This window comes from Meriones unguiculatus, chromosome X, assembly GCF_030254825.1.
Source record: "Meriones unguiculatus strain TT.TT164.6M chromosome X, Bangor_MerUng_6.1, whole genome shotgun sequence".
Lineage (NCBI taxonomy): Eukaryota > Metazoa > Chordata > Mammalia > Rodentia > Muridae > Meriones > Meriones unguiculatus.
In genome coordinates, this window is record NC_083369.1 from 92,568,879 (window position 1) to 92,582,938 (window position 14,060).

Here is a 14,060-nt window from a genome sequence, read left to right on the forward strand (position 1 = left end):
AGGGGGTGGACCTGGGAGTTTCTAAGAGCGCAGTGGGTTGGACTGTATGGTGCGCAGTCTCACAACCTTTTCAGATAAGAGTTTAATTTTCTTATATCTTGTAGTTATTAGAATGGAGTTTTTATTTGTTCTGTGTCCCGTTTTTGTTTGTTTGGTTTTTTTTAACCATAATTCTATGGTGAGGTAAGAACACCAAAGTTTTTCATACTGAAAACCTTTTAATCATTTGTGACTTAAAACTCCCTTGCTTATTAATTTAAAACTGGATACAGTACTTTTCCTCTGCTTATAGTCACTCGTTGCCTCAGTGAGTAGCCTTTTCTCAGAACAGTCTTACTGCTCTGATATAATTGTTGATAACACCCCTATCACCTTACCACGGCTCCTTGTTTGGAATATGTATTCTATCATCACCGCATTCTTTATAGATAAATGTGAAAATGGTAACACAGAAAGTATTGAGCTTGGGAATAATTTGTTTCTTTTTATCTGTTTGTTTTGTTTTGGGAGACCCTCTTATGCAGTTGAAACTGGCGTCCAACTCCCTAATTATCGAAGGATGACCCTGAATTTTCCAGCTGATGCAGTTGCAGGCAGACATCAGCACATTTACCTTATTCCCACTTCCATAATAATTCCAGTCAGAACTTCTGTTATAAGTTACAAGTTATAAGAGAACACATTGTTCTCTCTGCAGTAGATAGTACTCACTTCTTGCACTCCGTGTGCCTAGAAAGTTCTTTGGAATGCTGTAAAAGCCATTTGTCTCACTAGGTCTTGGAGTCCTATGATTCTAGGCGCTCCGCCATTAGGTGAAACGTAACGTGAATCAGAATTCAAATTATCTTCAGAATAAAAATTAAATAACGTATATTTATAAATCTTATTGAAATTAAACATACAGAAGAGTATACGTTTAGTTGGTCTTCACTGAAAGGTAAAGACAGAACTTAATGGTCTCATAAGGTTTTTTAGGCTTTATGATTTTATAGTGAGCATTCTGTTTGCTAAGTGCCATTTGTCTTGAGCTGTTTCACAATTAGAACACTTCCATGTGTCTTTTTGTCAAATAGGCATATGGTAAAACTCTGAACCCCATGGAAGAAAAAAAGAAAAAAAAAAGAAAAAAACTTCTGCTCCAAACTTGGAACCTTACTGTAAATGAAAGTAAAAAACAATTATTTTGCAACTGCTTTCAAAGTTAACTTCTCTGCTGCTAAAAACATTCATTTTAAAATTTAAAACGAAGTCTGCAGTCTCCTTTCAATGCTCAGGTTAAAATATGAAAAATATGTGGTAGTCCCTTCTGTAGAGAGAATAGAATCAGAGTCAGAGTCAGTGTTGGGTGGTTCAATGCTTTGTTGTCAGAATCATGTTAGTATTATATCCTCTTTTAGCCTCAGTTTTCTTGCCTTTAAAATGGGCTATCAAGCCAAATTACACAATGAATGAGAAAACCAGTAGAACTCAATACATGGGGGTATAGCATCAATCCATTTTGTAACAAAAATTCTGAGACCTTTCACTAAAGAGTCACTCGGCTGAATCGTGGTTCCCCGTGGCTTTCAAGCAAAACACGGAGACATAGTTTTGAGTATCCAGGATCCAAGTCATTTAAAACCTTAGCAAGCAGGCTTGTCTGCCAACCCTTGGCCAAACAGGTTTCTCTAATACCACTTGGGGTCCTGCTGGCTGTGGATGTGATACATAAATGGCAGAGCTCTGTTGTTCTTTCAGTTCTCCAACTCAAGACTGTGATCTAAGAAACATGTAATGACCTACCTTGTTGGTGATGGTAAGTTTATGAAATTTTCATTTGAGTGATACAATTCACAGAATTTATCTCCTCTTCAACTCAAATGGACCTAGAATGCTTCTGTGTCAAACTCTCCTGAAATACTGACATGAGGATTCCTATGTGGGTGATTTATCGGAAAACTACTCCAAGGGAAGAACAACGGTGATGAGGAAACAGGACAGAAAAAGAAAAGAAGTCAAAAAAATATTAAGCTGCAATTTGAGAAAGTCTCTGTTTTATCCAAATCTCAAGATAGAGCTCCAGAGTACAAACTACCCTTGGAATTGATTTCAGCATGAAGCATGGAGACAGGGCTTTCCTAATGCAGCCCACCAGTTGTGAGCCTCCCCAGGGTAATAGAAACTTCCAGGGCCTTCCTTTCTAGGTAAGTAAATCCATTAATCCAAGAACAAGCCACTAAAGGTCATGGGTGCTAATCATCATTCAAGGTACACATTAGCACTGGGTGTTGAGCCTAGCAAACTGGCAGAAACGATATAAGGGTAGTTAGGCAGAAAAAGTATAACCTGCTACACCTCTTGGCTGTGGGAGGTATTAGAATTTAATGGTACAGAGAGACTCCTACTAGGACCTCATTTTACAAGAAAATTAACGGATAAAGCTGTTGTCAAGCTTGATACCCTATATTTATCCCTCTTATGTGTGGGTGGAATTTTGATTAGGAGGCAGTACTGAAGGAGACCCCACATTAAGCACAAACCACACCCAAACACCTGTTTTCTCAGGGAGATCCTTTATTAAGTGGGGGTGGGTGGGGGATGGGGAGTAAAAGTGGCTGGCTTTTCACTCAGGCAGAAAAAAACAGCAGCAAATGACTTTTCAGGTTTAACTTTTAATAATAATAAAAAAAACAGTGGAGTGTCTTTGTTTAGAATGGGCTAAGATGCCGTGGTATATTTTGATTGGGGTGTGTTAATTAGGTGAACCAAAGGGGGCATTTGATTGCTGGAGTTCAAAACTTTGATAGTTGGACCTTGGCAATCAGACTCAGGAAGTAGCCAAATAAGGAAGTAGACCTTGGTGGCTAGCTTTAGGAATGTAATCTAGCAGTTTTTATCAAGGCTGAGGGAATGGGATTCAAGGACAAGGCCATCCAGAGCCATGCTTGCCAGACTCTGGCTGGCTAGATTTCCGTCAAATACCAGACCTCTCTTTCTGCAATACCATCCTCTAAAATCTGTCATGCTCTCAGGGGTCTCTATTGTCCACATACCATGCGAATCTGGCCTAGAACTTCAGCTAAGAAGGCATTTGCATCTTTTATCTAACTCTCTCCTCTGACTGACACTATTTTCCATACTAGGACAGCATATTGATTTCTTTTTCTCTTTCTTTCTTTCTTTCTTTCTTTCTTTCTTTCTTTCTTTCTTCCTTCCTTCCTTCCTTCCTTCCTTCCTTTCTTTCTTTCTTTCTTTTTTTTGACAGCGTTTCTCTGTGTAGCCATGGTTGTAATGGAACTAGCTCTGTAGATCAGGTTGGCCTTAAACTCAGAAATCTACCTGCCTCGGCCTCCCCAGTGCTGGGTTTACAGGTTTGCACCACCACCACCCAGCCTGATTTTTCTTTTTTTTTTTTCAGGGGGGAGGGTGAGGTTCAAGACAGGGTTTCTTGGCTGTGCTGGACTCCTTTTGTAGACCAGGCTGGCTTTGAACTCACAGTGATCCACCTGCCTCTGTCTCCCAGAATACTGGTATTAAAGGCATATGCCACTATGCCTGGCTCCAGCCTGATTTTATAATAGCTCCAATATGAGGAAATAAATTTCAAAGTATTCCTAGCAAGTCAGAACCTGAAAAGCTGTGAAATGGCTGCTTAAGGAATTGTCATCCAAACTAAACTTACCTGAAAAACTGATGGTGCACAAACAGCAAAACTGTCTCTGTGTATTTCTCATTTTGTAAAAGGAACTATGAGGGATTCAGAGTTTAGCTCTAACCTGTGAATGTATTTTAGACAACAGACTGCCTAACTAGGCAGTGTTATGAGACAAGGTTGGATCATTTTTCTCCTTCAGTACAACACACACACACACACACACACACACACACACACACACACACTCCTCTTCACCCCAGCTGTCCCTACCACTAAAGTCTGCAGCTCAACTGTGAATCTCTCCCACAGCCCACCCCAACAGTGCTGCCTCATCACATTCTACACCCCTCCACAAACATTTACTATGTACACCTCAACCTTATAGGAACCGTTCTCAATTGGGACTCTTTTTGTGTTCCCAGATATATCTGGCAATATTTGTATACATTTTCAATCCCTGGCTGAGAGCTGGATATTCTATTCATTTGGTAGCGTGTTCACTTTACTCTGTAAAAAAAAAAAAAAAAACCATAAACAAATGAAATTCCTACAATAGAAAAACTGTGTATTCTTATTGAAGGATCCCACAGTATCTCATGGAAGGATCACACAGTGTTAAGATGATGAATTTTGAGAGAATGTGGATGTGATCCTTTAACTTTCATTGCACTATATCTTCAGTTACATTTGCTGAGAATGGTGGCTGAGCCAAAAACGTCATTCTACTTGTGAACACAATAGACATTCTAGAAGACGGAGTGATGAGTTTCAGTTAGGAAATTTATTGCAAGAGGTATCTGAATGGATTGTCAGAAATTATGTGTACCAGCTCAGCTTGCTTTAATTTATCCCAGTACCATGAAGCACATTAGCATATAAAGACTACTCATTCCATCTCCAGGTAGTGTGTTACAGAGGGAACAGGCCACTAGAAGCCAAACAGATCTGAGATTCTATCTGGTCGACCTACCAAGAGGTGTGTAGCTTTGGGAAAGTTGCTTAACTTCTCTAGCTCTTACTCTTTTTAGCTACAAAAAAAAAATACCCTTTACTTATTGTTGGCATAAGGTTATTGTGTAATACAAATGCTGATTTCTTTTTTAATCAATTTATTTTTTATAAATTACAATTTATTCATTTTGTATGGAACTATGGCCCCCTCTCATTCCCTCCTAATCCTACCCACCCTCCCTCCCTCATCTCCTCCCATGCCCCTCTCCAAATCCATTAATAGGGTAGGACCTCCTCAACTTCCATCTGACCCCTGCCTATTAGGTCTCATCAGGACTGGCTGCATTGTCTTCATCTGTGGCCTGGTAAGGCTACTCCCCCATCAGAGGGAGGCAGTCAAAGAGCCAGCCATTGAGTTCATGTCAGAAACAGTCCCTATTTCCATTACTAAGGGACCCATTTGGAGACTGAGCCGCCTTGGGCTACATCTGTTCAGGGGTTCTAGAATATCTCCATGTATGGTCCTTGGTTGGAGTATCAGTCTAAGAAAAGATCTCTGTGCCCAGATTTTTTTTTTCTCTTTACAAAACCTGGAAGTACCCCCTTTTTTTTAATGTCCAGAAAGAATTTTATAATGGGTGCAAAAGGAATATATAGAAGAGAAAAGTGCACATGGTTATTTACATAGCAACAGTGTTGACTCTACCAAAGTAGTCTGACAGGTCTCAGGGTGGGAGATGACAGCACTGCACTGAAGAAGTACAGCCTTGGTACCCACCAGAATCAAGAAGCCCCATCTGTTTAGGAGCTCGAAAGCTGTTGTTTCCATTGATACACATGCTGCGTCACCATCTCACTGTTCTAACCATGAGAGATTATCATTTATGTGTCTCGGCAAAACAGGGATTCTTTGGAGAATTCATACACCGTAGAGAAGAGAGGCCACCAGAAGGACAGCTGAGACACTGTGGAGAGCTGAAACTACATACCAGTATCACGCAGGGGTGAGATGCTACTTTTGAATTTAGGGAAATGCATTTCACTGAGCAGTTAGGCCCCTCTCATTCTTTGGACTTAAAAACAGATAGAATGCCTATGTTCAGAGACATTAGGCTTTTGTTTGCTCCTATCTTGGTGACTTGATGATGTCATAGTTGTTGTGCCAGTTGTGCCCAGATTTTTTGTTTCTATTGCTCTCCTTGTAGAGCTCCTGTCCCCTCCCCCCCAGGTCTTTCTATCTCCTCCTTCTTTCATAAGATTCCCTGCACTCTGCCCAAAGTTTGACTATGAGTCTCAGCATCTGCTTTGATACATTCCTGGGTAGAGTATTTCAGAGGCCCTCTGTGGTAGGCTCCTATCCTATTCCCTGTTTTCTCCCTTTTCCAATGTCCATCCCATTTGTCTTTCTGAATGAGGATTGATCATGTTACCCAGGGTCCTCCTTCTTGCTTAGCTTCTTTAGCGTGTACAGATTTTATTATGTTCATCCTATATCATTTGTCTAACAGATTTTAGTATGTTCATCCATATTATATGTCTAGTATCCACTTATAAGTGAGTATATACCATGTGTGTCTATCTGCTTCTGGGATACCTCACTTGGAATGATCTTTTCTAGTTGCCACCATTTGCCTGCAAATTTCATGATTTCCTTGTTTTTAATTGTTGAGTAGTAGTCCATTGAGTAAATGTGCCACAATTTCTGTATTCATTCCTCCATTGAGGGGCATCTGAGTTGTTTCCAGGTCCTAGCTATTCCGAATAAAGCTGCTATGAACATGGTTGAGCATATGACCTTGTATATTTGAACATATTTTGGATATATACCTAGGAGTGGTATAGCTGGATCTTGAGGAAGCGCTATTCCTAGTTCTCTGAGAAAGCACCAGATTGATTCCCAAATTGGTTGTACTAGTTTACAATCCCACCAGGAATGCGGGAGCCTTCCCCATTCTCCATACCCTCTCCAGCATGTGTCACCACTTGAGTTTTTGATTGTAGCCATTCTGATGGGTATAAGCTGGAATCTCAGGATCATTTTGATTTGCTTTTCCCTGATGACTAAGGATGTTGAGCATGTCATTAAGTGTTTCTCTGCCTTTCGATATTCCTCTATTGAGAATTCTCTGTTTAGCTCTGTACTCCATTTTTAATTGGATTACTTGATTTGTTGGTGTTTACCTTCTGAAATTCTTTATATATTCTGGATTTTAACCCTCTGTCAGACATAGGGTTGGTGAAGATCCTTTCCAATCTGTAAGCTGTCATTTTTTTTTTTCTGATGGCAGAGCCCTTTGCTTTTCAGAGCTTTTTAGTTTCATGAGGTCCCATTTATTGATTGTTGATCTTGGTTCCTATGCTGTTGGTGTTCTGTTCAAGAAGTTGACTCCTGTGACAATGAGTTCAAGGATCTTCCCCACTTTTTCTTCTAACAGATTTAGTGTGTCTGGTTTTATGTTGAGGTCTTTGATCCACTTGGACTTTAGGTTTGTTCAGGGTGATAATATGGATCTATTTGCACTATTCAACATGTAGATATCCAGTTAGACCAGCACCATTTGCTGAAGATGCTATCTTTTTCCCATTGTATGGTTTTGGCATCTGTAGATGTGTGGGTCTATTTCTGGGTCTTCAATTAGATTCCACTGATCCACTATTATGTTTCTATTTCAGTACCATGCATTTTTTATAACTATTGCTCTGTAGTACAGCTTGAGATCAGGGATGCAGATACCTCCAGATGATCTGTTGCTGTACAGGAATGTTTTAGCAATTCCGGGTTTTTTGTTTTTCCATATGAATTTGAGAATTGTTCTTTCAAGGTCTGTAAAGAATTGTGTTGTTATTTTGATGGGAATTGCATTGAATCTGTAGATTGCTATTGGTAAGATGACCATTTTCACTATGTTAATCATACCAATCCATGAGTATAGAGTTCTTTCCATCTTCCTCAATTTCCTTCCTCAGAGACATTTTTTTTTGAACAGGTCTTTCATTTGCTTGGTTAGAGTCACACCAAGGTACTTTACGTTAGTGGCTATTGTGAATGGTGGTGTTACCCTAATTGCTTTCTTAGTTTTTTGTTTGTTTGGTTTTGTTTGTTTGTTTGTTTTTTGTTTTATTGTTTTTTTGTCTTTCCTATACAGGAAGGCTATCAATGTTTTTTAGTTAATTTTGTATCTAGCCAATTTGCTGAAGGTGTTTGTCAGCTGAAGGAGTTGAAATTTTGGAGTCACTCATATATAACATCATATAATCTGCAAATAGTGATACTTTGACTTCTTCCTTTCTGATTTGTATCTCCTTGATCTCCTTTAGTTGTCTTATTGCTCTAGCTAGGATTTCAAGTACTCTGTTGAACAGAAATGAGGAGAGTGGAAAGCCTTGCCTTGTCCCTGATTTCAGTGGGATTGACTTAAGTTTCTCTCCATTTAGTCTGACATTGGCTATAGACTTGCTGTATATTGTCTTTACTATGTTTAGGTATGTGCCTTTTATCCCTGATCCAAGACTTTAAACATGAATGGGTTTTGGATTTAGTCAAATGCTTTTTCAGCATCTTAGGAGAGGATCATGTGGTTTTTCCCCTTCAGTTTATTTATATGTTGGAATACATTGCTGGATTTCCATATATAGAACCACCCTTGCATGCCTGGGATGAAGTCCACTTGTTCACAGTGGGTGATATCTTTATGTGCTCTTGGGTTCGGTTTCCAAGTATTTTATTAAGTATTTTTGCAAGAAAATTCATAAGAGATATGTCTTTTGTTGGATCTATTGTGTGGTTCAGGTAGTAAGGTGACTGTGGCTTCATAGAATGAGTTTGGTAATGTTCCTTCTGTTTCTATTATTTGGAATAGTTTGAAGAGCATTGGGGTTAGCGCTTTTTTGAAGGTCTGGTAGAATTCTGTGCTGAAACAATCTGGTGCTGGGCTTCTTTTGGAAGGGAAAGTTTTGGTGACTGCTTCTATTTCCTTGTGGGATATAGGACTATTTAATCTACTTACCTGATCTTGATTTAATTTTGGTAGATGGAATCTATCAAGAAAATTGTCCATTTCATTTAGATTTTCAAATTTTGTGGCATATAGACTTTTGAAGAAAGACCTAATGATTGCTTGGATTTCCTCACTGTCTGTCATTATGTTCCCCTTTTCATTTCTGATTTTGCTGATTTGGATAGTTTCTACCTGCCTTTTAGTTATTTTGGCAAAGGGTTTGTCAATCTTGTTGATTTTCTCAAAGAACCAGTTCTTGGTCTCATTGATTCTTTGAATTGTTTTCTTCATTTCTAATTCATTGAGTTCAGTTCTGAGGTTGATTATTTCCAATCCTCTACTCCTCTTGGGTGTGTCTGCTTTTTTTTTTCCCCCTAGGGCTTTTAGGTATGCTATTAAGTTGCTTGTAAGAGGTGTCTCTGACTTCTTTTTTTATTAAATTTTTATTTTTATATTAATTACAGTTTATTCACTTTGAATCCCAGCTGTAGCCTCCTCCCTCACCCCCGCACAATCCCATCCTCCCTCCCTCATCTCCATGTATAGGGGAGGTCCTCCTCCCTTTCCATCTGACCCTAGCTTATCAGGTCTCATCAGAACTGGCTGCATTGTCTTTCTCTGTGGCCTAGAAAGGCTGCAACCCCATCAGGGGGTGACGGTCAAAGAACTAGCTGAGTTCCTATCAGAGACAGTCCCTTTTCCCCTTACTTGGGAACCCACTTGTATTCTGGCAGAGAAACGCTTAAAGAAATGCTCAACATCCTTAGTCATCAGGGAGAGGCAAATCAAAATGACCCTGAGTTTTACCTTACACCCATCAGAATGGCTAAGATCAAAAACTCAAGTGACAATACATGCTGGAAAGGATGTGGAGAATGGGGAAGGCTCCCTCATTCCTGGTGTGATTGTAAACTTGTACAACCAATTTGGGAATCAATCTGGTGCTTTCTCAAACAATTAGAAATAGTGCTTCCTCAAGATCCAGCTATGGCACTCCTAGGCATATATCCAAAATATGCTTCAGGACACAACAAGGACATTTGTTCAACCATGTTCATCACATCTTTATTTGTCATAGCTAGAATCTGGAAACAACTCAGATGCCTCGCAATGGAGGAATGGATACAGAAATTGTGGTACATTTACTCAATGGACTACTACTCAACAATTAAAAACAAGGAAATCATGAAATTTTCAGTCAAATGGTTGGAACTGATAAATATCATCCTGAGTGAGGTGTCCCAGAAGCAGATAGACACACATGGTATATACTCACTTATAAGTGGATACTAGACATATAATATAGGATAAACCTACAAAACTCTGTAGACCTAAAGAAGCTGAGCTAGAAGGTGGACCCTGGTTAAGATGATCAATCCTCACCCGGAAAGGCAAATGGAAAAAGGAGAAAACAGGAAACAGGACAGGAGCCTATGATAGAGGGCCTCTGAAAGACTCTACCCAGCATTGTATCAAAGCAGATACTCATAAACAAATCTTTGGGCAGAGTCTCAGGCTTCTTGCTGGAGGCAGTTAGTGCTATGAACTTTACTTTTAGCACTGCTTTCATTGTGTCCCATAAGTTTAGGTAGGTTGCACCTTCATTTTCATTGAATTTTTTTTTAATTTTTTTATTTAACTTATTTTATTAATTACACTTTATTCCTTTTGTATCCCCCCATAAGTCCTTTCCTCCTCCCTTCCCGGTCCCTCTGCATGCATGCCTCTCCCCAAGTCCACTGATAGGGGAGGTCCTCCTCTCCTTCTTTCTAATCTTTTTTTTTTGTTGTTGTTCTTCTCAATGCAGTTTATTCAGGAACCTTGAACAATCTTCTGACCCTGGGGAAAGCCAGAAATTTTTAAGACGTTTCTAATTTCTTTTTTTCATTTCTTCCCCAAACAAGCTGTCATTAAATAGAAAGTTGTTTAGTTTCCATGTGTATATAGGATTTTTGTTATTTCTGTTGTTTTTTGTGGTCTAGTTTAAGGCCATAGTGGTCTGATAGGTTACAAGGCATTATTTCAGTCTTCTTGTATCTGCTGAGGATTGCTTTGTACCCGAACATATGGTCAATTTTTGAGAAGGTTCATGAGGTGCTAAAAAGAAGGTATACTGTTTTAAGTTTGGGTGAAAAGTTTTTTAGACATCTATTAGAACCATTTGATTTAGGACCTCTGTAAGTGCCCTTATTTCCCTATTTAGCTTTTGCTGGATGATCTGTCCCTTGGTGAGAGTGGAATGTTGAAGTCTCCCACTATTAAGGTATTGAGATTGATGTGTGATTTAAGCTTTAATAATGTTTTATTTACAATACAGATGCTTTTGTATTTGGGCATAGATATTCAGGATTGTAATATCCTCATGGTGGAGTTTTCCTTTAATGAAAATGAAGTGCCCCTCCTCATCTTTTTTGATTAATTTTGTTTGAGAGTCTATTTTATTAGATATTAGGATAGCTACTCCAGCTTCTTTTCTGGGTCTGTTTTCTTGAAAAACAATTTTCCAGCCCTTTACTCTGATATAGTGTTTATCTTTGTTGCATAGGAGTATTTCTTGGATGAAGCCAAATGTTGGATCTTGTTTCCGCAACCTCAACCGTTCTGTTAGTCTGTGTCCTTTGTTGATAGATAATAGTGACCAATGAATGATACTTCCTTTTATTGCGGACTTGGTGGTGTTTCTTTGTTTCAATGCTTGTTTTCTTTCAGTGCTCTGTTGTGAAGTTATCTATATCCTGTGTTTTCTTAGGTGTCTTTGATTTTGTTGCATTGGAGTTTTCCTTCTAGTATCTTCTGTAGGGCTAGGTTACTCTGTAGGTATTGTTTAAGTTCAGTTTTGTCATGGAATATTTTGTTTTCTCCATCTATGTTGATTGAAAGCTTTGCTGGGTATAGTAGTATGGGTTGGGTTCTGTGGTCTCTTAGAGTCTGCATTACATTTTCCCAGGCCTTTCTGGTTTTCATAAATTCTGTTGAGAAGTCTGGTGTGATTCTGATAGGTCTACCTTTATACATTATTTGGCGTTTTTCCCCTGGCTGCTTTTAATATTTTTTCTTTGTCCTATAGATTTATTGTTTTGACTATGTTGTGATGTGAGGAGTTTCTTTTCTGGTCTAGTCAATTTGGTGTTCTGTAATCCTCCTGTATGTTTCAAGACATCTCTTTTTTTTTAAGTTGGGACAATTTTCTTCTATGATTTTCTTGAAAATATTTTCTGGACCTTGGAGCCTGGAATCTTCTTTTTCATCTATTCCTATTATTCTTAGATATTGTCTTTTCATGGCATCCTTGATTTCTTGGATGTTTTGTGTTTGGAACTTTTCTGATTTTACATTTTCTTTGAGAGATGAATCAATTTATGCTATGTATCTTCAATGCTTGAGATTCTCTCTTTCATCTCTTGTATTGATGATGCTTAACTTTGTGGTTCCTAGTCTTTTCTCTAAGTTCTCCAGCTCCAGGATTTTCTCTGTTTGTATTTTCTGTATTGATTCTAATTCTGTTTTCATGTCTTGCACCATTTCCTTCATCTGTTTGAATGTGGATTCCTGTCTTTCCATGATGCCTTCTATTTTTTTAATTTGTTTCCTCTTTATGTGCCTGTATTTGTGTGGCTACATTTGCCTTTACTTCTTTGAGAATTTTGTTCATTTCCTCTTTATTTGCCTCTATTTGTGTGGATATTTCTTCAAGAGTTTTGTTCTTTTCCTCTTTTTGTTTCTCTAATAATTGGATAATAATGGCTTTAAAATCACTTTCCTGTGTTTCCCTTGAATTAGTGTATACATTGATTTTGGGGGTTGCTGGTGAAACCATGTGTCCTGATTTTTGTTCGATGTGTTCTTACACCAACCTCTAGCCACCTGATTTTCAGTAAATTTCACTGTTTGTTCCTGGATTCTGTACTTCAGACTGGGTCCATTTGTCTCTGGTGTCTGGAGTATTCTTCAGGAAGAGGAGAGAGGTCCACAAGTTCGAGAGTAGACCTTGGTGTTTCAGCTGTAGCTAGGGAGAAAGGTTGTGGGCACATGTGCACAAGCGCCAGTGTTTGTGTGGAAGTGTACCTTGAGGGGCAGGGTACTAGAGAGTGTAGATACTTGGATGTGTGGGGCTTAAGCACAGTAAGGGGGTGTTGGAGCTGTTCACAGGTGCAATGCACATGCACAGTTGCTCTGAATACCTCAGTGGCCTTCAGGCCTGTCTTACTGTCCTCCTGGTATTCAGATCTGTCTGGGCTCCAGGAATTGTTTTCTTGGATTCCACTGGTAGATCCACAGAACAGGAGCTTCAATGTTGAGAATTCTGTCCTAAGGAACCCTATGTTGCCCACAGTCTGGGTGTAGATGGGAGGGATCTGATGTCTGCCTGCTAGAGTAGAGGGACCCTGGATCTGGGGCTCTGCTCGCACTCACTTTAAGGTGCACTCACTAGCTTGTGGGCCTATTTGGAAAGCACAGGGGATCTGCCTGTTCACTACGGTCCATATATGGTCCTGCAGGGGCAAATGAGTGTATAGGGGATCCATCAGCCCAGTGGTGTCCTCTGTTTGTCTGCTGGACAGGGAGACTGGTACTGGGACAACCGACAACCGCCTCTCCTGTCTCAGTCACAGAGCAAGGAGGATCCTGCTTGGGCTAGTCACAGCAGCCAACCTGGGAAGCCCGTACAGCCATATAGGAGCCTACAGTATTGCCGAACCAGTAGGCCTTTATTGGCCCCGCTTCTGTTGTCTTAGTCACTGAACATAAAGGCTCTTGCTTAAGGCGATCAGTGCCGCCTCTACTGAGCAGGGAGACCTGTGTTTGAGGCAAGGGGAAATGTAGGGCAGTTGAATATTTGCCACTCTCAGTCCCCAGCGACAGCCATGGGTGACCTTGATCCAAACTGTCCCAGCTCACAGGTTGTCCTGTCTAACCCAGGAAGCCTCAATGTCTATGTTCTGGCTTCAGCTGCTCCTCTGCTCATCAATTTCAAAGTTTCAGATCCTGTGCCTCTCAGATACAGTACACACTTGTCACCGCCATCTTGGACTCCCAAATGCTGATTTCTGTACCCACCCCCCATATCTGGTTAAAATTTTTGTTCTGAGAATCTCCTATCTCAATGTTGTATAAGCACTGCTGTCCAATTGTCCCCTGATATGCCAATAAAGAAGCTTACAACCAGTCAATAAGTATAGGAAAGAATGGGGCTTGACTTCCTGCCCTCTCAGGGAGGAGGAGTCAGAGAAGGAAGTAGGGGATTCAGCCACAGGCAGAGGTCCAGAAGGATTCAAGAGAGGAGCTGGAGCAGAAAAAGCTACAAAGTGCAAGTATCTCTGATATATATACTGGCAGGAAGACAAATTAGCTTAGAAGATTAAGAATAGAGTAATAACTACTCAGTTCTGTAAAGCTTTTTAAACAAATATAATACTCTAGTTTCAATGATTTTAATACTAGTCAGGGGAGAGAGAAACTGCATAACAAACTCACTA

At 39.8% G+C, this 14,060-nt stretch overlaps 1 protein-coding gene across 1 annotated transcript in view; it reads right to left on the reverse strand.

Annotated features, from left to right (window-relative positions):
• The window catches only part of LOC132650146 (ferritin light chain-like), a 68,759-nt gene that overhangs the window by 1,416 nt on the left and 53,283 nt on the right, over positions 1 to 14,060 (reverse strand). The window lies entirely within an intron of this gene.